General features: G+C 45.8%; 1 long non-coding RNA gene across 1 annotated transcript; it reads right to left on the bottom strand.

Moving 5' to 3' along the window:
• Positions 1-450: 450 nt before the first annotated feature.
• LOC144180257 (uncharacterized) lies at positions 451-1,611 on the bottom strand. The gene is made up of 2 exons (XR_013324355.1): positions 686-1,611; positions 451-585 (listed from the first exon to the last, which is right to left on the bottom strand). It is a non-coding gene; the product is annotated as an uncharacterized LOC144180257 (long non-coding RNA).
• Positions 1,612-6,515: the final 4,904 nt, after the last annotated feature.

Raw genomic sequence — 6,515 nt, 5'->3', positions numbered from 1 at the left:
TGCTGGCTGGAAAGCGCACCATTCCCAGCAAGAAAAATGCCACTTCTAACTGGAAATCACCCTTTTCTTTCTGGAAATACCATTATTTCCAGCCAGAATGCCGCAACTTACCAACTGGAAATTGCTTTATTCTTGCTGGTTCTACAACCTTTCTGGCTGGAAATTGATTGTTTTCTTGCTGGATAGTGCACCACTCCCCAGCCAGGAATGTTTTTTTCTGGCTGGATTCTGCCCCACTTTCCAGCGAGAAATCACTTCTTTCATGCTGGATTCTTCTCCATTCCCAGCCAGAAATCGTTTTGCAGTAACACATACCAAATTTAATTTTTATGAACAGCATTCTCACCTGAAGTCCTTTGTAGCAGACACCAAAACACTTTCAGCATTTCCGAATAAAAGAACTCGTCTGTGTGGGCTTTTGTGCCCCGAAGCAGTAACACAGAGGCCAGATTAAAAATTTAAAACTATATTGTCGTTCCGTATATTACACATTTTCAGCCTTGTCACTTGTGTACCCAGAACATCCGCAGGGGCCGGAATCTCCACCTTCTTTGGGTAAATGGTCCTCCCAGTGGTTCAGGTAGCCTATGAAAAATAACGCATCATGAGAAACCGCGATGTCAAGTGATTTTGTGACCTTTGCACAACTGCCAGTCAAACAATTTCCATCTTTTTATGTGCTTACCAGAGTTCTCGATGCCACTTCTTGGTCCTTCCACCCGCAGTCTTCTAGGTTGCAAGCCTCGTGTACCACTTTCTGCAAAGTAGCCGTTCCCTCACAGAAAAAAAACAGAAGAAAAAGCGATTTATTATAGATTGGTTCACCTTGTAACATATCTGCAACCAGAACGGCTGACCACATCAAGGCCACAGTTCTTCTGCTCGACCTGGAGCAGCAGTAAGTAAAGCAAAATTTACGTTTGGCTGTTTAGAATCTTGCTTAGCTTCTGAATGTCTTTGAAAGCCGAAAGAGAACGCGAGAACATGACAGTGCAAGGCCAGACGCGTAGTCTCACCACAGAACAGGGAGTCTCACCGCCAGACCAGCTGCGAAAGTAAGGTCCCTATGCGAAAGGGCGCAGTCGCGCCACCTCGCGGTGTCGACGCCTATGGTCGACGCCAACCCACGGCCGGGCTGGAGGAGCGGCGGGCGCGCAGTTTCATGAAAGTGCGCGCTCGCCGCTGCTCCAGTCCGGCCGTGGCCAACCCAGCCAACCGGAGTGGCTCGGCGCCGCCCATAAAGCCGGCCGCGGTGCAGAGAACCGCTGCACCTGCTACGGAGGAGGTGCAGCGATTCGGTGCCGTGAGCGTTCGGGCGTTGCGGCGTTGCGGGTTGGCAGGCGGCTACCGGCAGTTGCGGCGACCGCGTGAAAATGTCCGTCGAGCTCGAAGATGCCTGGGACAAACTTTGCGTCGCCGCTGATGCGTACAACGCAACCCAGATGGCCGTAAACATCCAGTTGTAGAGGACGACAGGCGAGGATGATTAGCAGACGACTATGCCTGCACCTCGCTCGATTGTAAACACGCAGGGGCGCTACTGACGGTGCAACCGTGATGCACGGCACCGCGGAACCACGCTGCTGCACTGCACCGGCACCACAGAACCAACAGAACTTCCTTAGTTTGTATGACCTCCATGACCCCTCGTAACCCCTAGAGTTCCTGTATATAGCTCCCGCAGGGAGCTATATACAGGAACTCTAGTAACCCCTCCCTGACAGCGACGACACTCGCGACAGCTTCTGTCTGCATCAATCTGCGGCCGGAGTTTTTGTGACCAGAAAAGCATTGATCATTGAGGGATAACTGCCACGAGAAATGGCTGGAAACGCTGATTGGAGGGTTCATAGCGGCAGCTCGGAATTACAGTGAACTAGAATATATTTTTTTAGTTCACTGTAGCAGAATTGTAGGTTAGTGGCGAGATGGCGCATGCCGTCACCCCGATTCAAACATGGAGAAAAGAAAAGTTTTTTTTTTCTTCCTCCATGGCATGGAGGAAAAAGGTTCCATGCTCCATGGATTCAAAGCCTTTCCCCAATTCAAATAAGGTTAAGTCTCCTGCCACGCGCGTCGCACGAGCTGCGCCCCCCTGGTAACGGCTGCTGCCACGCAGAAGTGACGTCAAGCTAAAGTAATCACGTGACTTCCCGTGACGTCACAAAACAAACGTCATATTTACGTTATTTGATCATGCCGCTTTTTTGTGCACGACGGCGACGGCAGCCGGGTGTTCACGTCTTGTGTCCCGATGTTCTCCGCCCGTGGTTCGAATGGCAGGCCTGACGCATCGTTACGTCCTTATCTCCCTGTACAGCGGCTGCCTCAGGGCGCTTTTTTCTTGTTGGGAGGTGTGCTTGTAATTATTTAGATTGGGTATTTTTTGTGAACTTGCTGTTGCACGTCTTGGTAAGCCTAACGCATTGTTTTCTGCACGCTGCTTCGCCCCGCTTTTTACATGCTCCTAGAACTGTAGTATTGTTTAATATTTTGTAAGATTCACGTTGTTTTGCAGTTCGCGTGTTATCGGCTTTACGCGCCTGCATTTGTTGTCTACTTGTGCCTCGCTTCTCCCATGCCAAGCCTTGTGTTCTAATTCTGGAGTGGTGGCTCAATTATAAAACGTGGGGATCACTATTTTCCATCGCGCCGTGGCTAACGAGGTAGCTGTCTTTGATGACATGCCAACGCGAGCGACGTAGTGAGCGTGTGCACGAATGGAGTGTCGTCAGGTAGCGCACGGCATCATCGAACGCAATCCGACCTCGCATGTAGCTTCTGCAATTTTTCCCCTGGGGCAGTAGTACTATCGCCGAGAAATGTATCCTGACTATTCCGCAGAAACGATCTGTGCACGCGGTGCTGCAGAATCCGTGCAGGGAGCGCAGCTTCACTTCCGTGGGTGCAGCCCAACTGCCCGTCCAAAGATATATCTATTCAAGATACCACTGAAACCATTCGCTGACTGGCTGGCTTCTTGTGCAAGGAGGCTCAAGCTCCAACTGTGCAAGCATGGGAGAAGTGCAGCCGATAAGATCGCCGTGTGAGCCAAGTTTGGAACTTCTGCTAATAGTCCTTTAAAAGTCGTGTGCATAAGGTTAACAAGTGACAGTTCAGTTATTGTTCATATATGCTCAGATTTGTTGCTTAGAGTACCATTGTGCTTTCAACTTAGAAAGTGAAATGATAAGCAAGGCTTAAAATTACTGCTTGGCTTTTATTTCCCTTTCCTTCGCTCCAGTACCTTTCGCCTCCTCTAACCTGGTTAGGCAACAAAACTGCCTCCTGCATCAGCTTTGAGTATGTATTTTGATAGGCTCGTTCCTTCTTTACTCTTGTGTTTGGCTTGGTTGGAACTGAACATAACCAGCCACAATACTTTAATTCACTCTCAGCAGGATGGGCTAATGAGGATGAGAGCTTATCTCGGAGGCTTGCAGTCTATGCACAAATTCCAAGTGGCCCATCCCAAGCACTCTGCGGAGTTCAACTTGACACTAATGCTTGTATTCGCAACTGGTGAAGCGTGCTTAAGCGTCTACTGTCCAAGTCTTTGGGGTAGTGAACAGGAAGAGTTTCCAATTGTGAGGGGACGTTTCACATTCTATTGCTTTTTAACTCCGCACTGTGTAAACTGTTTTGGAAAATTGCTCAAGTGAATTTACTTAGTGGTAAGGGGCATTATAAAATGTCCCATATTTCTTCACAATGATGCAAGTCTCGTCAGAAGCCAGCTGATAGAAAACACATTCGCGGGGTGTGTGTTGTGTGCCCATTAGCTGTTTATTTTTCTTCCACAAAACGGGCACTTAAACAATCCTTTAAGCCAACAGGGTTAAAAAATGGTTCATCAAGTACAACTTCAGGGTAATGGTTGGTGTCAAGCGTGACATTGCCCACTCCAGAGAGTACTTCTTAATACCTTGTGCAAGAACTGGAGCCAAGGCCACATGCGTGGATGTGAATGTCTGTCGGTGTTTGTGAAAGTTGCAGTACAGCTGGAAGGTGTATGGATCATGGGTGGCTTTAACAATAAAATGACTGCTGAACGTACTTTTGCTCTGGTATCAATGAGCAGCATGTGAGCATTGATAAGTGCTTCACTGTTGACATTTTCGTCACACAACAGCAGGCCATGTTACGGCCCCCTGGCAAATATTCATGAAAAACACTGGACCAAAAAGCTGCCAACACATGGAAACCATGTTGATCACGGCACCTTTCCTAGTACTTCAGTACCATTTATCAGCGCTGCGTTTTTTCCCCCCAACTAGTAAACTATCCCAGCGTTGCACCTTAAGCCAGAAATCAAACACTTGCTTGTCAATGACAAGTGATCTGCCAAACTTCCGTGTCTATGCAAAAAGTGAGTAGCTCTACTTTCTGTGCACTGTTTGTGGTGTGAAGCTCCATTTCTAAACAAAATGCCAGGGTTCTTCTGGAAGATGCACAGCATTAAAACCTCAACAAAAAAGGAATAAGCAAGCGATACTCTCTTGCACTACACTAGAGTCCTGCGGGAAAGCCAAACCAGCAAGTGATCTTTTTCTACGAAGCGCTGCAGACGAGCCAAGAAAAAGATTCCTTTTTGCGGGCACCAAAGCTACGCTGCAAAGCCAAAATGTGTGGTGTCTGTTACTGCAGATTAGCTGCAAGACAAGCATGTTCACGCAAAGATTTATGAACCAGGCTGGCGGGGTAACAAAAGCATTGAATGAGGTTATAACAAAATGTGTTATGAAAAATGATATAATACTGTTTGCTATAAATAGCAATTAAAGGTATAAAATGGTTTTGACACTAGTTAAGAGGCCTGTTGGAAATCATTGGAACCTAAAGAACAACATTTCATACAGCTGCAAATGTGAAATAGCAAAGCGTGGTTGGGGCCTGAATTCAGCAGGCATGCTCCAGCTGAGAATGTATAATTGCAGAGCAAAATAATTATAAAGGCCTCAGGTAAAGGTGAGCTTAGTTGAGTTATCACCAAGGTATTTGGTAGAGAGAATAGTTACAAAAATAAAGAAGCAACATGGGACGCTTTATTTTCCCTAATTTAAGTTTATCAGCACTGAGCTTCATGTTCTGCATGTCCCATTGAAGAATGTTACACCTGCATGCACTCGGCACATCACATTTTACGGTATAACACAGTTTACTTCAAACATAGGTAAATAAGAGAATATTGCATAAGCAGTTCATTTATACGTGAAATAGAAACAGCAGGGTTTTTAACGAAGCCTGTAAGTGTGCTGAATGAAAGGGACCAATGATGAGTTTATGTTGTTACTAATAACAAATTCCTACGACCTTGTCTGAAACAAACCCCTTCTATGGAGGGACCATGTGTAATCATAAGATTTTTTTTTATAAAAGGTTGTAAATGCCCTGTAAATGTATGTCAAAAGATATTTTAACGCCCTAGTCGTGGCCTGTGAGTCATCGGCGCTTTTTTCTGGTGTTTAGATGATCAAGGGCTGTTGTACGGGATCCACCTTCTCTTCTCACTTTGGTCACCATCTTTGTTAGTCACTGCATTCATGTGCTTGGTCAGGGAGCTAGCAAGCGAGGACGACAGTCGGCACCAACTGTCAGCCGAGTTCCTTCAGGCTGGGACAATTGCTGGAGAGGCTAAACAATGTTTTTAAAATCCCTAACTGAGAGCTTTCACTTTTTGTTTTGTTAAAGAACATTTAGGCAGCCCTTCAAGAACTGTCCGAAATAACAAAAATGACTATTGTGCCCATTAAATAGTTCATCTACGCACTGTGAACGATGGCATAAAATCTATCAATGCGGACCTACCCTTTGAACCTGCTTAATATTTAGCAGAGACTCACTCCATTGGCTGTTTTATGGCACTGTGGGTGGGCTACTGGTTTCCACCTATGGAGCGTGTGGGCCGCGCTAGTTTCCAGTCGTCCTGTCAAATGTTTTTGGAGACTAGCACTACCCTGCAGTGTACGAGCCATGGATTCCTTAGGTTGGCCATGTGAAATTCTAGTGAATCGTTACAAGCCACCAAAGAAAGTGAGCATTTGTTTATCGACCACTGTGTTGTGGCCACGAAAAGTTTTGTTCATTAATTAAAAAGACTAACAAATGACATCAATTTTATTGCAAACTTCAAACAAATAACTGGTATTACAGAAAATGTGTAAAGCAGCTGGAGCTCCATAGCCACTTTCCAGCTATTTCTCCATGCCATCAGAGAATCTTGTTTGTGCGACTAACAGATACCGACCTATTCCACTGCAAAGAAACATAACTGGGCGATTGTAGTGGGGCCTCTAGTTCCGTTTGATCATATCACTTGAGTGTTTACGTACAGTTAACATACTGATGACTGTGTTTATAGTGCATGCACATATAACATCAATGTAGTTTGAAATTGGGATCTTTTTCACCATTTCTTTTTGTTAAATTCGCCCCATGACAGCCTTGACGTTTGCCTATCAATTACATTTGCAGCATGCTCGCTGCTTATACCTGTTTACACAAACAATCCGTAG

The sequence above is a fragment of the Haemaphysalis longicornis genome, unplaced genomic scaffold (assembly GCF_048455015.1).
Source record: "Haemaphysalis longicornis isolate Haplotype H1 unplaced genomic scaffold, Haemaphysalis longicornis Haplotype H1 scaffold_4, whole genome shotgun sequence".
NCBI classification, from domain to species: Eukaryota; Metazoa; Arthropoda; class Arachnida; order Ixodida; family Ixodidae; genus Haemaphysalis; species Haemaphysalis longicornis.
Note: the sequence above shows the minus strand (reverse complement) of the source record. Positions and strands in the feature narration are given on the sequence as shown.